This window comes from Eubalaena glacialis, chromosome 4 (assembly GCF_028564815.1).
Source record: "Eubalaena glacialis isolate mEubGla1 chromosome 4, mEubGla1.1.hap2.+ XY, whole genome shotgun sequence".
NCBI lineage: Eukaryota > Metazoa > Chordata > Mammalia > Artiodactyla > Balaenidae > Eubalaena > Eubalaena glacialis.
In genome coordinates, this window is record NC_083719.1 from 73,815,550 (window position 1) to 73,839,947 (window position 24,398).

Below are 24,398 nucleotides of genomic sequence, written 5' to 3' on the forward strand. Positions count from 1 at the left end.
CTACTCTTCCGTTGCGGTGCGCGGGCTTCTTACTGCGGTGGCTTCTTTTGTTGCGGAGCACGGGCTCTAAGCACGTGGGCTTCAGGAGTTGGGGCGTGCGGGCTCTAGAGCGCAGGCTCAGTAGTTGTGGCGCACGGGCTTAGTTGCTCTGAGGCATGTGGGATCTTCCCGGACCAGCGATCGAACCTGTGTCCCCACAGAGTCAGGGTACAGGCGCTTTATGCTTTCCATAATTTCTAAGCATGTAATAGATCTTGATAGTCACCAAGGGAACATATTTTTGTCTTTCTTGTTTTAAAATAAATGGCCTATTTTTTCTTTGATGATCAGTTTATTTCTTAAATATATATCAAACCAAATTGATTTTGTTGAGAGCTAACCTCATTATTCAATTCATTTAAGAACAAATCTGTAAAACGCAAGTTAAAAAGTAACTTGAAATTTAAGACAAACAATACTTATGCTGACAGATATATGCATTATCAAATTTTGGAACACATTTAAAAATCTACAGATTAAAAATAGCAATTTATGCATGAAAGACAGGCCAGAGATCTGATTTTTTGGAGCAATAAAAATTTTTATTTTGGAAATTCCAATATTATATATTGGATTATATATTATATATATAAAATATATATGTGTGTAAATATATGTATATATATATTTGGGGATGTAGAAGGGTTATAGACTTATTTTCTTATATATTCTTCTTATATAATAACTTAGAAATAACTTTTTTAATCAAGTGGGTATAAACTCAAGGTTCAGGACAACTTAAAGTTTTGTGGTAGGTGTATTTCATAAATACAATATATACTAAAAAGTGTCATGGTAAATATAAAATGTGAACAAAACTCTTGCAGAAAATTAAAATGAATGTTTATAGTATTATAGCTTGTATTTCTCACTAGTATTTACTGAAATGAATGTGTTACCTGATCATTGCTTCAGTGTTTATGATTAATTGAAGACTCAACTTGCCTGTCTGAATGGGGAAATTTTGATCTTTCTATTTAGCTTGTATTTCCGGAAAGGTACCCTTGTATCCCTTGCCTACTTTCATAGACTAAGAATGGTCTTCCGAGGCTGCACAGAAGCAACAGAACAGAATTCATAACTATGAATTTCAGAGTAATATTGTGTCTCAGGGGACGATACAAATAACTGACTCATTTTCTGACTAGACTAGTTGTATGATAGGACAGGAATCTTTTACTTAAAGTTTCTCCATCTTAAAAAAAATGGATATATCATGAATACCATTCATCTTTCTGGGGATGAAAATAATTTACAGGATATGTTAGAGTACTTTGTAAGTGTATAATGTTCTGCAAATGCTCAATAATTAAGAGAACAACTCATTTAAAAACATAAATCGAGTATCTTAGAGGAAGAAGAATTGCAGGAAAGAAACCAGGCAAAGTGCCACTGTGTCAGTGCTCTCGGCAGATTGTCTAGCTGCAGCGAGGTATGGTAGTTTTTGTCAACTCCTCCTTGCAGCGTAAACCTGGCAGACACCAGATTACCCTTTTTTAAAAAATTTATTTTTGGCTGCGTCAGGGCTTAGTTGCGGCACGCAGGATCTTTGTTGAGGCATGTGGGATCTTTCACTGCCCCGCGCCGGCTCTTCCTTGTGGTGTGCGGGCTTCTCTCTAGTTGTGGTGTGCGGGCTTCTCTCTAGTTGTGGTGTGCAGGCTCCAGGGCATGTGGCCTCTGTAGTTTGTGGCACGCAGACTCTCTAGTTGAGGTGTGCGAGCTCAGTAGTTGTGGCGCGCGGGCTTATTTGCCCCTCGGCATGTGGGATCCTAGTTCCCTGACCAGGGATGGAACCCGCCTCCCCTGCGTTGTAAGGTGGATTCTTTACCTCTGGACCACCAGGGAAGTACCCCAGATTACCCTTTAGAGCTCTTTGACCTTGCCCAGTGACAAGATCTCTGACTTAAAAGAAGTAATATGCACCTACTCAGTATGAGACATGCTGGGAATAGAGAACATGAAGGTTTTCATGGAGCTTTTAGTTTAGTGGGGAAGGCAGGGGATTAAATAAATCTCAATAATATCTTGCACCGAATTGACAAATGGCATGGGAAGTGCAAGCTGCTCAGAGCACACAGTAGGAGCACAGAAGCTCTTTCAACGTGAAGGTAGAGTTAGTTGGGGAAAGCTTTCCAGGGAAGTGCCTTGTGCTTAGCTCTCTGCTACTGGGCAGAAATTTGTGCTAGGAAAGGGGCATAGTGCCCAAGGAGGTAACACTATGTACCAAAAAAATTCCAAATAGAATTATTTTAGAATTTTTATTTGTTCTATTTTTATCATTTGTTGACTGTCATCTCTCTTCAATCTGTATTTGATCATGTGTCATTCTCTCCTACCTTCCAGGTTTTAAAGTTTCCTTATTGCATAATAAACTCCTGAGTTTAGCTTCCAAGTTTCTCCACAATCTGACACTTACTCATAAATCTTAAAATTCAATCAAGAAGAAGCACCCTCCAGACATGATGGTATTTGAGCTTTCTTGTATGTGAATTTTTGTCTTCACATATCTATGCCTGTAAAAATAATTTAAGACATAACCCAAATCCTATCTTCTTCATAAATTTTCTGATTCCACTCTTTGGAAGAAGACTTTCCAGAAAAATACATTTATTGTCTATAATGTTAAGTTGTTACTTACCCCTTGTTATGTTTTCTGGGACTTCCCTCACAGAAAATATTCAAATTATAGAATTATTTAATCTGAAAAGAAAGCATAACTGCTTCAAAAAAGAAGTGAAAAGTTATTTATATGCCATAATTATATTTTGAGCTCGTGAGTCCTAATACTATAAAGTTTGAATGTATCCTTTTACTCTGCTCTGCCTCAAACATTGACTGATTCATTCTGAAGAATATAGCACATCTATTTTATAGCTTGAGAGTTTTTTTTTTTAACAGTTCTGGTTCAAAGCTATAAAATTATGCCTAAGATATTATACTTTTCTGTATGTTTATTTTTGGTTCTCCAACTAGATTTTAACAAGCCCTATAAGATAAGAATTTTTATTCCTTCTCTCCCTTCTTCCTTTTCTTTTTCTTTGCCTTTTCTCTCTCTCTCTTTCCCTCCCACCTTTTCTTCCTTCTGCTCAGGCTTCCGTATTTATTCAGTAAATATGATTAAAATACACATGCACTTAGGCAGGATGTGAATGCTAGAAAGACGCTGGCTTAAATTAAGTAGTCTAACATAAAGAACTACCAGGATATATCATGGAAACAATGTGAAGGTAATACAGTTAGATTTCAAGAGATGCTAGCGTTGGGAACTGGAAGATGTTTACTTACTAAAAATAACTACTTGATCTTTTTCTCTCTATAAGAAAAACATATTCTCTAACCTCCAGTTTTCTCTTTTGTGTCTGCCCCAATTTTTTCATTTTCTTTGTAAATCTGTCTCAACTAGGCTTTTCATCACACACACGACACAAAAATGACAGCACATCTTTCTCTGAGAAACATGACCTTGTAGATTCAGGACCACCACCAACTGACTCCTAGGCTTTGTATTTCAGAGTCCAAATTCAAGAGAGAGAGAGAGAGAGAGAGAGAATTGAATTGAATCTGCTCAGCTCATGGGTCAGTTCTCCACTCTTGATCCAAACAAAAGATGGGGAGGGATCATGAAGGGACAAACTTGGCAAGAGACACTATCCCTTCTGGCTAGAATCACTGTAGTATGGGGACAGTTCATCAGATAAGAGAGCATCCTAAACCTGTCAGCTGTATTTGTTATATGTAGGCATTATGAATATCAAATGGCTACATTTCAGGAGACAAATCTTGAGCTAGAATAAAGGAATGAGATTCAAAAAGAAATAATGAGCGTAAAGCTTCACAAATACATCAATAAATTTAAGCTATTATTGACACATTAAACAAAAATATGTAATTTGAGAAGAATAAAAATTAAGTGAAATATATTTCATTTGAATTACTTTATTTTAAACATAATAAATATGGATTAGAAGTTTCAAGATGATTCATTCAGCTATATAATGAAATATATATGTCATATGTGTACATATATTGCCTACCACATTCTCTTTTCTGTTTTAGATTTTAAGGAGATGACAGTGAAAAATATTATAGTAGATGATCTCTACAAGTAGTACTTTCACTAGGGGAAACAGATAAGTAAACAGAAAGTTACAGTGCATTATAAGTTATGTGAAAGGACAGGTTGATTATGGGAGTACATGAGAAGAAATTATCTCCATCTTGGGAGTCTGGGAAAGCTTTCTGAAGGATATTGCATATAAGTTGAGACCCAAAGAATGAGTAGGAATTAATCAGAGAAGGAGGTAGGGAAAAGAATTGCAGGCAGAGGAACTGCATGCGTAAAATCCCTGAGATTAGAGAGATGATGACTGGTTTAGGGTACTGAAAGAAGTTGATTGAGTCTGAAACGTGAAGAAGTAGCAAGGGATGTGGCTCAGGAGAGAAGGAGGCACAGATCAGGAAGCACCTGGTAAGACATTCTAGAGTTTACCTTAAGAGCAATGTGGAGCCATTATAACATTTCATTCAGGGGCAGAACATGATCAGATTTGCCATTTATAAAGAAAGAGAGCTCTGTTCAGTGTGGTAAAAATCAGAAGGAAGCAACATGAATTTTGAGAGTATTGCAAAAATTCTGGTGCAATGTTATTGGAGTTTATAAAGAAGTTGGCAGTGGGAATGGAGAGAAGTAGATGGAGTCAAAAAGTATTCTGGAAATAAAATCTATAGAATTTGCTGGTTATAGGGAGTAATGAAGATAAAATTGTTCTCTATGACTCTCAGGTTTCTATTTGAGGGTACTGTCTGAATTGTGGTATCATTCACTAATATAGAGACACTGGAAGAAGGAAAGCAGGCTTATTGGAAGAGAAAAACAATAATTTCAGTACTGAATAGGTAAAGCTTCAAGAACCTGAAAGGCATCCATGTAAGTGTGTCCTTAGTCTCTGGAAAGCCACTATTTGCTACCAATATTTAGTAGCAACTTCTTATTTTTAAGACACAGTTTAGTCCTGATAAAAATACATTAAATACCTTCTAACTTTCTAACTTTAGTCTAACCACACTCCACCCCTCGATTGATTTTTCTAAAACACACTTCTGATTATGTCACTTACCAGTTCAGTATCTTTAATGTTTAATAAAGATTGCTGCTAAATGGAAATTACTTATTCTGCTACTATTTTGTACATGGAAGATACTCAAATTTTTAATGATTCATAGTTTTCATTTCTTTAAATTCACTTATTAAACACCTGCAATACACAGCACACTATTGAGATACAAAAGTAAATAGGATGAGGTAATGATCTTCAATAGAGTTTAAATCTATATAACTTTCAAATTAACTTTAAATAATTGTGTATCACAAGAGTGAAGTAGAAATATCAAAAGAAAGAGTGCTTTGAAAGTGCTGTCATTCTATAAAGCCTCAGAAACCCAGAAATGTTAGGGAATTCATAAGGGAATAAAGATTTACCATGTGGGTATTGAAAAGATACTAAAAACATGAAAAAAATAGATTCTCATTTATCTAGTGATGAAAAATGTCATTCATTACTTTTGTGAGGGCAATTTCAGGAGATCAGTGAGTCCCTAAGTCAGTCGCAAGAATATCATAGAGAGAAATGAAGAGAGCAACCATAGTCTACATTCAATTGGCTTTTAAATAAATGGATGAAGTTGATGATTAAAAGCTGGAACTAGAACTGTGATTCAGATATGTGTGTGTGTCTGTATGTTTATATGTACGTATGAGTGTATGTATATCTTTGTAAAGCTTATGAAGAATCCAGACAATTGGGGTCTCCAGAGAGAATGTGGTGGCAAGGGTTATCAGTTTTAAAAAGTATTCAGTATCCTATGCTCTTGGATTGGAAAAATTAATATTGTTAAAATGGCCATATTACCCAGAGCAATCTATAGATTTAATGTGATCCCTATCAAATTATTCATGACAGTTTTCACAGAACTAGAACAAATAATCTTAAAATTTATATGGAACCAAAAAAGACTCAGAATTGCCAAAGTAATCCTGAGGAAAAAGAATAAAGCTGGAGGCATAACCTTCTCAGACTTCAGATAATACTGCAAAGCCACGCTAATCAAAACAGTATGGTATTGGTGCAAAAACAGACATATGGATCAATGGAACAGAATAGGTATCCCAGAAATAAACCCATACACCTACAGTAACTTAATCTTCAACAAAGGAGGCAACAATATACAATAGGTAAAAGACAGTCTCTTCAGCAAGTGGTGTTGGGAAAGCTGGAAGCTGTATGTAAATCAATGAAGTTAGAGCACTCTCTTACACCATATGCAAAAATAAACTCAAAATTACTTAAAGACTTAAATATAAGACAAGACACCAAAAACTCCTAGAAGAGAACATAGGCAAAACATTCTCTGACATAAATTGTAGCAATGCTTTCTTAGGTCAGTCTCCCAAAGCAAAACAAATAAACAAAAGGGACCTAATCAAACCTATAAGCTTTTGCATAGCAAAGGAAACCATAAACAAAACGAAAAGACAACCTATGGAATGGGAGAAAATGTTTGCAAATGATGCAACTGACAAGGACTTAATTTCCAAAATACATAAACAGCTCAAACGGCTCAATATCAAAAAAATAAACAACCCAACAGAAGACTTAAATAGACATTTCTCCAAAGAAGACATATAGGTAGTCAACAGACACATGAAAAGATGATCAATGTCACTAATTGTTAGAGAAATGCAAATCAAAACTACATTGAGGTATCACCTTGCACCAGTCAGAATGGCCATCATCAAAAAGTCTACAAATAAATGCTGGAGAGGGTGTGGAGAAAAAGGAACTTTTCTACACTCTAGGTGGGAATGTAAATTGATGCAGCCATTATGGAGAACAGTAGGGAGGTTCCTTAAGAAACTAACAACAGAGTTATCCTATGATCCAGTATTTCCACTCCTCGGCATATTTCCAGAAAAGATGAAAACTCTAATTTAAAAAGATACCTGCACCCCAATGTTCATAGCAGCACTATTTACAGTAGCTAAGATATGGAAGCAACCTAAGTGTCCATTGACAGATGAGTGGTTAAGGAAGATGTGTAACATATATACAATGGAATATTACTCAGCCATAAAAAAGAATGCAGTAATGCCATTTGTAGCAACATGGATGGACTTAGAGATTATCATACTAAGTGAAGTAAGTCAGACAGAGACAAATATCATATGATATCAATTATGTATGGAATCTAACAAAAGATACAAATGAAATTATTTCAAAACAGAAACAGATTCACAAACATAGAAAACAAACTCATGGTTAACAAAGGATAAAGGAAGGGAGGGATAAATTAGGAGCTTGGGATTAACAGATACATACTACTATGTTTAAAAGAGATAAACAACAAGGTCCCACTGTATAGCGCAGGGAACTATTTATTATATTCAGTGTCTTGTAATAACCTATAATGAAAAGAATCTGAAAAAGAATGCATATATATATACACACATATATATATGAGTGATTCAGATTTATCTGAATCACTGCTGTACATTGGAAACTAACACAAGATTATAAATCAACTATAATTCAATGAAAAAAAGTATGCAGACATACGTACAAATAATAAAAATTGACTGCATGTGATTAGACTATGGGCATGGAAAAAGAAATTGCTGCATACTTAAGTTAAACCAGAGGAGAAGAAAGATTGAGAGAATTATTATTGATAATATTCTATTTCTTGTGAATAAGCTCTGTAAAGAAGGATGAGAGATTGAGGTCAAGCAAAATATTGGGAGTGCCGTTATAAGAAGAGAATCCATAAGAGTTTTGGACAATCTCATAGCTGTGGAAAGACAAAACAATAGAATTCAGGGCTGTCAAGCAATCAGGACTTGAGGAAGCAATGTCCTAGATAAATGGCAGATATAGCCAAGCGTCCAGTGTTCAATAGCTTTCTCTCTTGAGGAATTTGTGGAATTCTTAAGTTCCACAAGGTAAAACATAAGCATAAAACCTCTAAAAAGCAGAGAGGCAAGTTTAAAATTCTAAGCAGACAAAAAGTATAGATCAGGAATTGCCAAGGAAGAAGGGCCCTACTAAATGACCCAGACTTTTATATCTGAAGGGCTAGGTTCTAATCATAGTCATGAATTAGAGGTAGAGAATCAACCTTTCAAAAACTGCAGCCCAACTCCGAGTCATGCGAAGACAAGGAAAAAAATATTGTTAGCAGAGAGAACAAAAAAGACATAAATTTCACAGGAGCAAAATAAAATTGTGGAGTACATTTTCAAGAAAAATAAAAGCGATCAGAAAACAATGGAATGGCATGTTTTTTAAAGTGTTGAAAGAAGACAACTGTCTACTTGGAGTTTCATAAACTAGTCAAACTATCCTTCAAGGGTGAAGATACAAATAAATATTTCCTGACAAAAATGGGAGAATTTTTTCAATACAAATTAAATTTTACACATTGAAAAATACTAAGGGGCATTCTTCAGGTTAAGGAAAATGCTGGGAGATGGAAATACAAATATGCATGAAGAAGTTAGAGCCCTGAAAGGGCAAACACCTGAGTCAGTATGAATGAATATTCACTGCACAAAGTAGCAAAAATGACTTATGGAGTCTACATGTTAAAAGACATTACTACACTAACACAAAATATGGGATAGGTACGTGGAGCAAAGGTGTTTTAGAGCCATAGAATTTTCTGGGAAATGGTAAAAGTTATAACTTATATTGGAAGGTAATAATTTAAGTATGAATATTATAATCTCTAGGACAGTCTTTCTCACTATTTTTATCCTAGAAAAACCCTTGAAATAATAATATTCGTATCTCAGGAAAGTTATGCATAACAATTATCATAACTATATTTCACAGAACATTAGTTTGATCAGTAAATTGTAGATATAATGATGTAACATTATTTTCAATGCTCTTTTTAATAGAGAATGATATTTTTCTTTGTGTTTTTTTGTCTATTATATTAGCCTTTTCTTTTTGTGTTATTTATCTTTCCCACAAAAGATATCAATCTAATGAAATTCAGTAGTGTAGGTAGAAAAAAATTTAGTTTTCTCTTTAAAAAATTATAACTTATTTTTATCTTATCCAAGAATATCTACAAAGTATACTATACCTAATAAAATATGGTACACAGTATGTGGTACGCACAAGAATGGTTTTTACTCCTATTTAAAAATAAAAATAATTTTTTACTCAACTTTCCTTTAAGATAATCAAGCTTAGCTTACTTTTCTTAAAATTAATCTTCTTCACAGATTTTAAATATATATAGTTTTACATATATATAGTTTATAAACTAACTAAATTAACTAAAACCATCAAGCCAAGGATGCAGAAAATTCTGTAAGCACCAGGCAGGATAAATACACAAAAAATTAGGTCCTAAATACATCATGCTAATACACACTTAAAGGCAAAGACAAGAAAAAAATATGGTTAGCAGAGAGAAAAAAGACATTGATGTGCATTTCTCTTAGGTATCATATAGTTGTGTCCTATCTTTTTAACCAGTCTGATAATGTCTGCCTTTTAAGTGGACTTTTAATGCTATCATATATTTAATGTGATTAGTGATATGGTTAGATTTTAATCTACTATCTTATTTCTTTTCTATTTGTCCCATCTGTTCTTTGTTGTTTCTTCCCTTATTTTCTGTCTTCTGTTGCATTATCTTTTATGATTTGTTTTATCTTTTTTATTTTTTAGAATTTTTATTGGAGGATAGTTGCTTTACAATGTTGTGTTAGTTTCTACTGTACAGCAAAGTGAATCAGCTATACATGTGCATATATCTCCTCTTCTTTGGATTTCCTTCCCATTTAGGTCACCACAGAGCACTGAGTAGAGCTCCCTGTGCTATGCAGTAGGTTCTCATTAGTTATCTATTTTATACGTAGTATCAATAGTGTATATATGTCAATCCCAATCTCCCAATTCACACCCCCCCTTTCCCCCTTGGTATCCATATGTTTGTTCTCTACGTCTGTGTCTCTATTTCTGCTTTGTAAATAAGATCGTCTATACCAATGTTTTCAGATTCCACATATGTGTGTTAATATACGATATTTGTTTTTCTCTTTCTGGCTTCATTCTTTACGACAGTCTCTAGGTCCATCCACGTCTCTACAAATGACCCAATTTCGTTCCTTTATATGGCTGAGTAATATTCCATTGTATATATGTACTACATCTTCTTTATCCATTCCTCTGTTGATGGACACAGGTTGCTTCCATGTCCTGGCTATTGTAAATAGTGCTGCAGTGAACATTGGGTTGCATGTGTGTTTTTTGAATTATGATTTTCTCTGAGAATATGCCCAGTAGTAGGATTGCTGGGTCACATGGTAGTTCTATTTTTAGTTTTTTAAGGAACCTCCATACTGTTCTCCACAGTGGCTTTATCAGTTTACATTCCCACCAACACTGCAAGAGGGTTCCCTTTTCTTCACACCCTCTCCAGCATTTATTGTTTGTAGATTTTGTGATGATGGCCACTCTAACTGGTGTGAGGTGATATCTCATTGTAGTTTCAATTTGCATTTCTCTAATAATTAGTGATGCTGAGCATTTTTTCATGTGTTTGTTGGCCATCTGTATGTCTTCTTTGGAGAAATGTTAATTTATGTCTTCCAACCATTTTTTGATTGGGTTGTTTGTTTTTTTGATATTGAGCTGCATGAGTTGTTTATATATTTTGGAGATTAATCCTTTGTCAGTTGCTTCATTTGCAAATATTTTCTCCCATTATCAGGGTTGTCTTTTTGTCTTGTTTATGGTTTCCTTTGCTGTGCAAAAGCTTCAAGTTTAATTAGGTCCCATTTGTTTATTTTTGTTTTTATTCTCATTACTCTAGGAGGTGGGTCAAAAAAGATCTTGCTGTGATTTATGTCATAGAGTGTTCTGCCTATGTTTTCCTCTAAGAGTTTTATAGTGTCCTGTCTTACATTTAGGTCTTTAATCCATTTTGAGTTTATTTTTGTATATGGTATTAAGGAGTGTTCTAATTTTATTCTTTTTCATTTAGCTGTCCAGTTTTCCCAGCACCACTTATTGAAGAGGCTGTCTTTTCTCCATTGTATATTCTGGCCTACTTTGTCATAGATTAGGTGACCATATGTGTGTGGGTTTATCTCTGGGCTTTCTATCCTGTTGATCTATATTTGATCTATATTTGATCTATATTTCTGTTTTTGTGCCAGTACCATACTGTCTTGATTACTGTAGCTTTGTAGTATAGTCTGAAGTCAGGGAGCCTGATTCCTCCAGCTCCTTTTTTTTTGCTCAAGATTGCTTTTGCTATTTGAGGTCTTTGGCTCATTTTAGTGAACCAATATTTTAGTGTTTGTGTATACTAAAATAATCACTCAAATAACAGAACAGTTGTAGCACTGTTTGTTGTGTTATTTGAAAGACTGCTTTAGTATTAATAGCATGTATCTTTAATTTATCAAATTCTACCTCCATGTAATATTATACTACCTCCTGTATGGTAAATTAACCTTAAAACATTATACGTTTATTTTTCCTCTCCTGCCCTTTGTGCTATCATTGTCATACGTTTTGTGTCTACATATGTTATTAAACTCCCAGATACGTTGTTCTTATTTTTTGTTTAAACAACCAATTATCTTTGGAAGAGATTTAAATAATAAAAAGTTTTACATTTATCCATGTAGTTATCATTTCTGGTGGCCTTAATTTTTTTGTGTTGATCTAGCTTTCAATCTGGTAATATTTTCCTTCTGCTTAAAGGACCTCCTTAATATTTCTTATAGTGCAGATCTGTGATGAGGAACTATTTCACATGTTATACATCTTAAAAAGTCATTGTTATACCTTTATATTTGGAAGATATATTGACCAGGTAAGAAATTATAGGCCAAATCTCCCCCCAGTACTTAAAGATGCTGCTCCACTGTTTTTTTTTTTCTTGCATTGTTTCTGACAATAAATGGGTTACCATCCTTATCTGTGTTTCTCTGTATGTTGTGTGTCTTTTGCTCTGACTGCTTATAAAATTTTCTCTTCATCACTGGTTTTAAGCAATTTGATTATGATGAGGCTTGTGTAGTTTTCTTAATCTTTAATGTGTTTGGGATTAGCTAAACATCTTAGCCTAGTGATTTATAATTTTTATCACATTTGGAAAAATTTCAGCCATTATCACTTCACATATCTTTTTACCCCCTAAACCTCCACACATCTTTTCAGGGATCCCAACTGCATGTTATTTATCTGCTTGAAGTTGCAACCTAGAAACTTTCTCCAGGCAATAAGTTAGGGCAATAGCAGGGCTCATCTCCCTTTCCCCCCATCTTTTAGTGTTTTGAACCGAATTCCAGTGTCTTAAATATCATTGCCTGATATACTTTGTCCCTATTTTAGTTGTTTCACACAGGAAAGTAAATGCAGTCCCTGTTACACCATCTTTACCAGAAACTGAAGTCTCCAGAATTCCTCTTAATTTCTGGTGAGAAAAAAGTATTGGATAATTTCATGAGCCCTAAAGTGAATTCTCTTCTTAAAGACAGATACATGTGAAACAAAATTATATTGCTGTTTGGGGAGTGTGACTGCATATCAAGGGAAAATTCCCATAACTTTAAAATGCATAAAGACAAAGAAAATCTAAACATGTTATTACTCAAAGAAAAGAACATAGAAAGCAAGGGAGAAAAATATATGACCCTTAACTTGTATATATAATCAAGGAAAACATCTGATTAATAGTGAAATTTGAAAAGTTTGAAATTGATTTTTTTCAGTCCTCTTTATATACATTATCAGAGAAAGGAACAAATACAATACTGTATATTTGTACAATGAAATTCTGTAAAATGGTAAAAGTGAATGGAGAATATCTATATGTATAAATATGGTGATAATAGTGATACTTTCAGAAACAAGTCTTTGTGCAGGCAAAATATATAAGACAGAATCAAGAAGACTTAGAAACAGTGTGAAGTGTGACAGGTAAGTTGTAGATTTGGTGGTAGATTAGGTAATTCTTATCTGATGGTTTTATTTCCTCAAGAGCATGTAAGACAAATAAAAGTGAGTTGCAAAGATATTGGGAGTATGAAAACAGAGAAGTTGTAAAATATCTGCCTTGGACAGTGGAAAAGTAGATTTTCTATGACATTGGAGAGTTGCCAACTAGCAATGAATGAATGGCATATTGGTATGATTTTCTCCATTCAGCTGTTCACAGAGTGGCTAATACTAGGTTTAACTAACCATGAGATTCTGCCAGGTGAGAAAGACAGATGGTGAGCGGAACAAAGGAATAAGGGGTGCTGCATCCTAGAAGGAAAAAAGAAACCTTGTAAGGCCAATTAATTTGAGCTTTCAATAGTATAAAATATTTATCACAGTGGGGAAAGTGACATTTCACAGATCAGAATTTCTGACATGGTAGACTTAAAATAATGGATGGATTGCCTCTGTGGATGTTGAATTTGCCTTGACTTATTATGGAACTAGGGCTAATAAAGATCTAGACAGATTATCAAGTACTGAAGTCTTCAACAAATTGAGGGACTTAGATGGGTGCAAGAGGTTTTGAATGATATAGGTTTATCACAGATGTTTCAAAGGATCTATGGATTTTTGAAAGATAAAAGTGGACTGTGTTGCAGAAGCTATGGGTAGAGGATATAGGCTAAGGAACTGATGGATGGCATGGATAAGACTCAGAGGGCCCATGAAAGCCAGAGATAAGTGGTGTAGAGTCAAGTCAGCAAGAAGCAGGATCATTGAGATTACAACCCACCTCTTACTCCAAAGTACACACTTTTATTATGCAGAGAAGGCAGAGTTCTTCACGTTTAATCTGCAGCCTTAAGCAAAGTGTGACAGCATGAATCCTCAACAACAGGCAAGATCAACATTATTTTTATAGGTGTCGGCATTTGTACTCAGGGACTAGATCAACTAGCAAAACTTTGAAAAGCTACAGAAGGACCAGAAATCATATGAGGAGAAAACTTTAATGTCTCCTATGAGGGAGAAAACACCTGTAAGGTACCCTCCAGGAAGAATACTAGAGATAGGTTAGCAAGGTAATTCAGAAAAAAAGTAGACATTTACTCAAAAACAACTGTTTAACACTGAAGGAGGCATTTTTTTAACCAAAGAAATTGTCTTAGCTTCATATCTACTCTTTTCTATACCTCTTCTCTAAGCAGTATTATAACTTTAGAAGAAGTTTAATTTTATTTTAGAAAATTTAGAAGCTATATATAAAACACTATAAACATGCTAATTATTTATCCCACCTAAGTTACACACACAGATACACACAAATAAAAAAATATAGTCTCTCCTTCTCTCCTCCTCCTTCTTTTATTCATCACTGTATTCTAGCTACTTAAACAATTACTGTTTCAGCCTAGGTTACATATTTGTTAATTAAATGAATATACACATGAATTCAATATATGATAAAGGAACCATCACAAAAGAAAATAAAGAATAATGAGGAGAAAATAATTAGAGACACAAAGAAAATTAAAAGAATCATAAGAAACTGTTTTGTTCTACACTATACCAATATATTTTTATACCTGGATGACTTTATGAAAAAATTAAACTTTTAAAAATTTATGCAAAACAGAATTAAAGCTCATAGAAGCAAATAATATAAGGACACAGAGAACACTGTCAAAGGGCTACCCCCATCTCCTAAAATATCATACCAAGATATTTTACAGATGAATTTTACCAAAACTCAAAGTAATATACAATCCCTTTGCTATTTAAAATCTTTCAGAGTTAAGTAAATGAGGTTTCAACTTCTTTAATAAGTACAGCAAAACATTAACAGTAAAATTGGGAAAAATAGAACAAAAGGAATATAGTAAATGCCAACAAAAATATCCTTAAAGCGTTAGCAAGTAGAATCCAGCAACACATTAAACATGTACTTAAATACAACCAACTGAACTCCATAGCAGGAATGCAAAGATGGTTTAACATAAAAATCTGTTAACATAATTTAACACGTGAAAGAAGAATCATATTATCTCTCTCCATAGATGCTGAAAATTCAGTATTATTGTTGATTAAAAGAGTAAATTGATAGTATTTTAACATGCAAAACATGTGCCTCTCAACCCAAAAGCCGAATCATGATTAGCTGGTAATACAAGAGACGCTCTTGGAGACAGGAACGACTTAGCTACCCACATTACTGCCATTATTTAACATTATTCCAGGAGTACTAGTCAAAACAATTGAGAAAGAGGAAAAAAATGGAGGACTGGGATTCTAAGAGAGATTAGTTTTTTTCTGGTTCACGTGGTTGTGTAATCAAGGAAAACACTTATTTCTTTGGACCTAATTTTTCGTTAATATAATGGAGCGACTATGAGAGACAGGAGTAGGAAATAACAGTTTTCTCTTGTAAGTAGCCAAGCTGGATTCCTCTATCGGCCTCCCTCTTACCCCATTTGAAAACCAGGACTTAATTAATACATCGTGTTTCTACTAGCTTTATATCACGTTGACTGACACTTGTATCTTAATAAAAATGAATCTCAAATGGCTTAGTGGTGTAGCTAAAGTCAGCCATTATTTGATATCAGTCTTAAGAAGTTTTCTTGCCTGTTTGTAGAGGCAAATTTGCATTCAAGGGCACTTTCTCAGAAGGAATAAAACATGGAGTCGTGATGAAAGGAGAAAATTGCCTAGCCAGTTATACTATATTTAATTCTTATGGCAATAAATAACATGTGATCTGTTTTTTTCAAAAATAAATTTTAGGGAGCAATGTCCAAATTCAAGGAGACTTAGAAAAAAGATATTCTGTTGGAAGTTTAGAAAAATGACAATATTTTTCAATATAAATTATTTAATATTTTATAAACTGTTATTTAAAAGTAAAGTCACATATTTTAAATTTAGTCAATGTGAGCATTTAGGAGTTGCTGTTCACAAAACCTGTACAGATGCTTTCTAAGTGTGAAAGAAAAAAATAGGTAAACTAAAGTTTGTTGAACTTTAGGCAGTGAGATTAATTATTTTTCACTTTCAATTTAAGAGAAACAACCCATTTTTTGTTTTGTTTTGCTCCCAGAATGTAATTTATCTTGTGCCAAAGAGAGCCAACAGTGAATCCAAATCAGACAATGAATGTAGAAAACATGGTTTTCTACCCAAACACCACTAAAATAATGGCAAAAATACACAAAAAAATCATAAACCCATGAGACAAAAGAGAATGGGTAGGAGTGAGGGAGATAAAATAGTGGATAATGGAGATCAACATAATATTTTAAAATATAGCTAAAATGGAGAAATGGTAACTCACTAAGCAAACTAGAAAAACCTGAGATTTTAGTTTACATTTTGTAGTGAAGATTAATCAAGAAATAATCTGATTTATCCCACAGGATCTTGGGATTGGCAGCATATCTCAGCATATTGGAGTATGGGATATAGTGATGGAGGGGTAGAAGCAAAGAATGTTGGAAGGTGGTAATGCAAAGCAATTAAGTGACTTGTTCTATTTCTCCACTCCAAACAACTGACAGACTACTCCCTCCTCAACTCCAGCAGAGGTCTGCATGTTTATTCTTCTGCGATGATGAACCAGAAGGACTCTGGATTTAGGGATAGTGGGCACTGTTGAGCAAGATGGTGCTATACTCAGATCGTGGGTTTATGTCTCCATGGGTGGAGAGTGAAAGTTTCCTCTGCAGAAACTGGCAAAACCAAGAAAAAAGCTAGTAAGATATTAGTTCAGCAGTCCTACACATTGAGGCCCTTCAGCTAATAAGCTCTCCTCACCTAAAGTAAGATTCTAGTCAGCTTTAGGAATACTGAACAGCATAGCCAATGATCACTAGATATTTGAGAACACCTCTTACATGGAAGGCAGAGACTAGAACAATGACTCAGAGGAGGCTGAACCAATTCAGGAGATTGAAAAAGTCTACAATGTAAAAGGAATAATCAGAACAAAAAAGAGCTCTTGAAACTAAAATGTGATAACAGAAATTTAAAATATAAATATATAAGGGTTAGAATATAAAGTTGAAGAAATCATCCAGGAAAGAAAATAAAAGCCAAAGAGATAGAATATTGGAGCATACATGATCATCTGATTTACAAAAAAGGGCATCACTGCAAATCCACTTGTTAAAAACAGTCTTAGGAAATAATGCCTTTCATTTGCTTATCTAAATAAAAAAAATCTTGACCCCCTACTGTACACTATACACCAAAATTAATTTGACATGGATCACAACCTAAATGTAAGAAATAAAAGAGTTTTTGGGGAAAATTAGGAAAGTATATTCACAACTTGGATAATCAAATAATTTTAAAATAGGGCACAAAGCACTAACCATTAAACTATTTGAAAAATTAAAAACTGAAATTCACTAAAATTCATAAATTTTGTTCAGTTTTCAAAGTTTTCCACTAAAAGACATGTACAATAAAGTTTATGGCAGTTTTGTTCATAATAGCCCAAGACTAGAAATAACCTAAATGTCCAACAACAGTTGAATGAATAAATAAAAGGTATTATATTCATATAATCAAATACAACACTGAAATAAAGAAAACCACTTTGTTATGTGCAGTGTATTGATGTATCTCACCAATATATGGCTGAGTGAGAGTTCAGACCCAAAAGAGTATACGATTCTCTTTATATATTGTTCAAAACAGGCAAAATTAATCTGTGATAATAGAGGTCAGATTACTGGTTACCTATGGGAGTATTGACTGAGAGAGGGCAGGACGAAGTCTTTGGGTGTTGGGCATATTTTATATCTTGATTTGGAACATGGCGTATAGATATATACATATGCAATAATTCATCAATATATGTACTTAAATTGTGTTCACTTTATCTCATAAAGGGTGAGTCTCAACAGTAAAAGAAAAAAGAGAGAAAATGAAAAGCAAATCAGAGTATCCTTCTAGGAGAACTGTTATAGTCCTCAAGGTTGTTAATCAATATCCTGGTTGTCTTCCTTTGAGGGACCTTGTGGGATTACACCTTCCCATTTGCAGTTAGGCATAGACATGGTACTTTCTGTGTCTGATAAAATGTGAATACAAATGCAAGTTACTTCTGGGTGGATGTTTTTAACAGCATATGGCTTGCTGTGTTGTCATTTCTCTGGTGTGGTCTTGAGATCTTTTGGAGGGTGGAGACTGTCACTTTAGCCTCTGTGTAAGGTCAGCATGGAGCAAAACCCTCAGCTGGTCTCTTTCGGACTTACAGAGTCAATGAGAAACAAACCTTTGCTGTATTATTAAACCACTGATATTTGGGTTTGCTTTTTACTGCAACACAATACAGCTCATTTTGACTCATGCTAGAGCCCAGTGTTCAGAAGGAGAGAAAATGGTCAAGGAAATAAGGCAAAAACATTTTCTAGAATTGATGAACTTTAATTTCCAGATTGAGAGCCCCTCCTAGAGCTGAGTAGAGTAAATGAATGGAACAAGACCCACATAATGCATGCCACTGTGACATTTTAGAATACAGGAGTAAAGAGACTATCCTGAAATCTCCCAGAGTGGGGTAAAAAAGGATCACAAAGAATTAGGAATCACAAGAGACTTGGAGTTCTCAATATCAACTCCGGAAGCTAGAAGATAATGACACTTTCAAAATTCTTTAAAAAACATTTACAGTCTGGTTTTATATCCCAGCCAGTCTTTCAGTCGAGTGAGTATATAAAAATAAAGACATTTTTAAAGAGAGGCAAAGCCTCAAAAAATGTATCTCCAGCTTACCCTTTCTCAGCAACCTACACTATTGTCCCTCCTTCTTTCTTAGTAATAGAACTGCTAAAATAAAGACCTCAATTTCCTGTTCCCTTACAAATCGGTGTGGCCATGTGATGAAGTACTGCCTATGGGATTTAAGTGGAGGTAGCGTGTACAAATTCCAGGAAATGTTTTGAAAGGGAATGCTCTTGCCCTTCCTCTTCCTTTTCTGTAGTATACACATAACAACGGCGGAAGCTCCGGCAGCCATCTTTCACTGTAACCTGGTGTCCCGGGAAATGAAAAGCAAACAAGGCAAAGCAATGAGATCAGAGGATCACTTTACCCCGGGACCACTCTTTTGCCAGTGATAACTAGACTCTTGTTTGACCCCTTATGTTGAGTTTCTGTTTCTCAGAAACAAAGAGAATTCTCACTCAAAGGGATTCTGTGAAAGGGCATTGAATACAAGTGACAGAGGAGATCTCCAGAACTGATAATGAAGAAAAATCTTAGGTTTTGAGGGTGTGGTGTTCAAAAAGGGCTATACCTTATTTTTTATCATAGAAAGTCAAACTGTAATATCTGAAACTGGAACATTTTGATTTAGCAACATAAACACATTATTTAGGAATATGAGTTTAAAATACCAGAGAGAACATCTAAGAGGGCCAAAACGAGTTGCCTTTGGGGAGTGGAAAGCAAAGGTGAAAAGGGGTGAAAATGGGTGGCACAGAGGAATGTTATTTTCCGTTATGAGCCCTGGTGAACTATTAGATCGATTAAACTCTGTAAATGTATTACCTTATCATTTACTATATTTATAGTGATAAATACGAAAAATTATTTTAAAAACAAAATAGATATTTAAACCTGTGATCTGTATTTTCTACTGCATCTGTATGAGAATGGTAAGAAAGTTCTATTGTTTGTGCTAGTTGACTTACCAGAAGGTGATTTAAAGAAATGGCATTCTTAAATTGAGAGACAAAGGTCAAAGACAAGCAACGCCTTAGCTGTTAAAACGTATATCATGAAGCACGGATCCTTAACTGCATACAGAGGCAGTCCACAGGGAGTGAGGAGGAGTGCCTTTAGTTTGTATCTGTGACTTATTGCTATGGCATGACACTATTACATTTTGGTTTTTAGCATTTTTAAAGAGGAAGTAATAGTTATGAGAGATGAAGAACTCAGAATTAAGTACTGTAGTTATACACAGAAGGGTAATTTGGTTTTGATGTATTGGCTCAAGCCTGTTAACTAATAATACCAAATTTTAAGTAGCATCTCACCAGTATGAAAAAGAGGTAGCATCATTATTAATGTCTAAACTATAGTGTGTTTCACACAGGATTATGGTAAAGGTCAGGCCATGTTTCTCTGAATTAAAAGCTATTCTGAGCTATCGCATTCCTAATCAACTGAGACCTAAAGGTGCATAGCTCAGTTATAATGAGGCACAATGAATTTAAATAAACTGCAAGATACTGTATAGTGATTTATATGTGCACTGTGGTATCCTTTTAACTCATTAGCAATGAATGATACTATGTGTTTGCAACTGTTTTTTGCTGTATGACTATTTTTTAATCACAATATTTCTTAGTAAAAATGCCTTACGCTCCCATTTCTTCCTGTTTGTGTAAAGTAAAAGGTAATGGGTGCTCCTGGCATGTACCCAAACATGAGTTACAGCAGAAAGGAACCAGCAAATATCCACTCAAATAAATTTCATAAATTAACCATTTGTAACTATGCTTACATGTTTATGGTTTCATGGTATAGAATTGCCATGGGAATTGAGAATAAGAATTGAAGGTTATATGTAGGTTTCTGAATTATACTTCAGGCTTATTTTTGTGGAGGAATTAAAAAAAATCATTAAACACATTTGAGCATTTATTAAATAACACCAAAATTTAGCCAGAAACTTTCTGCTTAATAATTCAGAACTCTTATTTACCATCTTCCATCATCTTATGTATACCCAATAATTTTTGTAAACAACAAATCCCTATAGCTTGCTCATATATCAGGTTTACGTAAACTATGGGGTTTATTTCATTTAGTAAAAGCCTTTTGTTTTCTTTATTTCTAGATTAAGAGGAAATCTTATGCATGACATGCATGATCAAACATTCAACTAAAAAAGGGGAGTGATTGAATTGATCAAATTCTCTTTATAGATGGCTCAATTATATCTACTTTTTGTGGTAGTCAAAAGAGACTAGTTATAAGATCCTGAGAAATCTGTTTCTCCTAATGCTTAGGAAATCTATCCGTATTATATTTATCTTAAGTTATGCTCTCTACACTTGAAATAGCCTCACTACTCCTAAAATTGAGTCAATTTAATATGACCGGGCCATTGTATTAAAACAGGATTTTTATCTTGGGGTTCAACTGCTTTTGAGTTTCATTATCAATTACTTATCCTTCCCATTCTTTTTCTTGGTGAGTTTTTGCCTGATATACACTTGGCCTTGTACTTATTAATTCTAGAATAATGTGACAGATGTTTCTAAATATTCCTCAATATCTATTCTCCTTTCTTTCCTTTTAGAAATAGGAGTAAAGTTATACTTAGCTAAATGGCCATCCTACTACAAACTTCGTTTCTCAGTCTCCCTTGAAGCTAGGTATTATGGGCTGAATCGTGTCCTCTCAAAATTTATATGTTGACATTCTTACCCACCGTACCTCAGAATGTGACTTTTTTTGAAGATTGGGTTTTTAAGAAGGTACTTAAGGTTAAACGAGGTCATTAGAATGGGCCCTATGCCAATATGACTGGTGTCCTTATAAGAAGAGGAGTCTAGGAGACAGACAAATATACAGGAAAGACCAAGTGAAGACACCAGAGAAGGCACCATCCATAAGCCATGAAGAGAGGCCTCACAGGAAACCCACCCTGTTAATACCTTGATTTCAGACTTCTAGCCTTCAGAATTGTGAGGAAAATAAATTTCTGCTGTTTAAACCACTCAGTTGGTGGTACCTTGTTATGGCAGCCCTAGCAAACTAATACAGTAGGAGTGGCCATGGGATTGAGTTTGGGTTACTGGGGTATAAGCAGAAGTGATGTGTGAAGTTTCTAGATAATTTCCTTAAAAGACAAGGTGGAATATTCTGCCTTATCTCTTTTTCCTTTCTCACAGTCTTGAACACAGATATGATAGGGACTCCACTTTGAGTGTTCAAATAAGAACAACACGTTGGGCGTGGTAGAGCAACAAGATGGAAAAAACCTGGCCCCCGAATGACCTTGTAGAGAAAAGCCAGCCAGCCAGCCAGGCAGAACTACTCATACCTGGACTATTATGTAAGAGATAAGTAAACTTTTGTCTTTTGTAAGCCACTGAATTTTTTGGGTCTCTATTATTGTAGTTTAGCCTTTAACCCTAACTAATAAAACATGTATGGCATAAGTACCAGGCACAAGACTGCTATTCTATTTCCATTTAAATTTTTCATTTATATTCCATACGTAATAAATAATACAGTTATATAAAATAAACTATAACATTTATAATTTAAATATATAAAATTATAATATCCATATACTTTTTGATTGTATATTACATTGTCACACAACTACCATTTTCATTACAATCTCCTTGCAGGTCTAGCAGTAATATATCTAATGGATACTTGTCTTTCTTTCCTTTCCTTGGTCATTCTCAGGTGGTCTTTATGAACTATTATTAAACTCAATTTCATCCTTCGTGAAGACCATCTGAGGGACCAAAGATATCACATAGTCATCATTGTACATTCGGAAGATGGAGTCCATCCACCATCACATACCCCTGGCTCCTATCCAAGCACTTATCTGAGGTGTTTCTGATTAAATTCTATTATTATTATTACTATTATCAATATTTCACCAAATTATGAAGCTGGAAGGCATGGCCTTTTTTCCACAGGCTTATTGATTTTCCACACATTTACTTCAAATCATGCCATGTGATTTTTTTTTTTTGTAACAGATGTTGATAACCATGGTATGTGAGTTCAGTGGACTTAATACCCACCCCTGCCATCTCCTACTAGTTTCTAATCATACTAGATGATTTATAGTAATTTTAAGGACCTTCATTATACAGAGCTCTTTTCTTATTGTTTGTGTAGTCAGAAAGTCCAACTCTCTTTCTAACCTAACTCTACATAATATTGCTCCTCTTTTTTGTTATCTGTTACGTGTTGAATAAGTGTGTCTTAATGCTTAAAACCTAAGATTTGCAGCAAAAGGAAAGATGATGCTCCTGGAATGAAGTAGTGCATCAAATGCTGCTAGTAGCCATTTAGAAATTCTTTCCATTGTGACTTACATAAAATAACTTGCAAGCAAAGCAGCCTCACAAACACGTGTTCAACTGGAGTCCTGTTGGGAACTAAAAGATAGGCAGTTTCTTGCTCTCTAAAGAAAAGGATAAGTTTAGCTTGACTGAATGGTGGTAATTCCATCTCCCCACTCTTGGATTAAGTGCTTAACCCACTGGAAGTCTGTGATCTGATTTGAAGTCCCTAGCTTCAAAAGACTCTCCACATGAGACCTATTCACATAAACCTGAGTTCCTCTAAATAGAAAAAAAATCTGCATTTACTCTTTTTTTTTTTCAGTTGATGAAATGTTTTTGAGCATCAATAGGATTTTGATAGTACCATAATTTCTTCTCAAATGCAGTACTGGGAAAGTAGAGCTTGAAGGTCCTGGCACATAGGGTTCTGTTCCATGGAATTCAGGCAGGAAAGAGATAGTAAATCACTCTTAGGGCTTTTTGAGGTGCTTTCCTTGTCCTGCCATCAGATCAACTCTCATTCTAAGAAACAATGAATTGAGTTTGTAAGGGGGTTTTAACATGCCAAAATAAACATTTATTCTTTGAATTTTGAATGGGAAATGCAAATTTTTTGACTATCTGAATCCTGAAGAGTGCACTCAATTTGATAATTTCAGATTTAATTAGGTAATTGGGCATAGTTCTTGGTGGAGTAGGGCAAATAAAATACTCTTGGCTTGAGTGATCACTTTAATAAAGTGAGTTTCTTCCTCTCCATTAACTTTTGTTGAAAAATAATTCATTTAAAATGAGAGTTGAAATCACCCTAGTCCTAAAACATCTCATAATTGAACATCCCCCCACTCTCCAAATTAACACAGTAAAGCAAGGAAAAAAAGGAGGCCTAAATACAAGCAAGTATTTAACAGATACCCAAAAGGTTTGAGCTTCTGACACTGTATATGCATTTATGCTGTTAATTACCGTCAGTATATGCTATATGCTGAGTATTACAATATATGAAAATAGAATTATGTGAAAATTTTAGACTCAGACTTTATGGAATTAATAGTCTAAGGGGGGCATTTCTTTTATAATGACTTATTCAGGTATGTTGTGGTTGAAAGATTTCAAAGTCTAGCTAGACTCCTAAAATATTTGGAAGATAAATCCATTCATTTGTTCAGAAAATATTTGTTAAGCAAGTACTACATTCTGATTAAAATGGCCTTAAGTTTCCCCTCAACTTGACTAAATTTTAGACGTTTCTTTCTGAATATAGGCCCCTGACCTCCCTTTTCATGGAGCA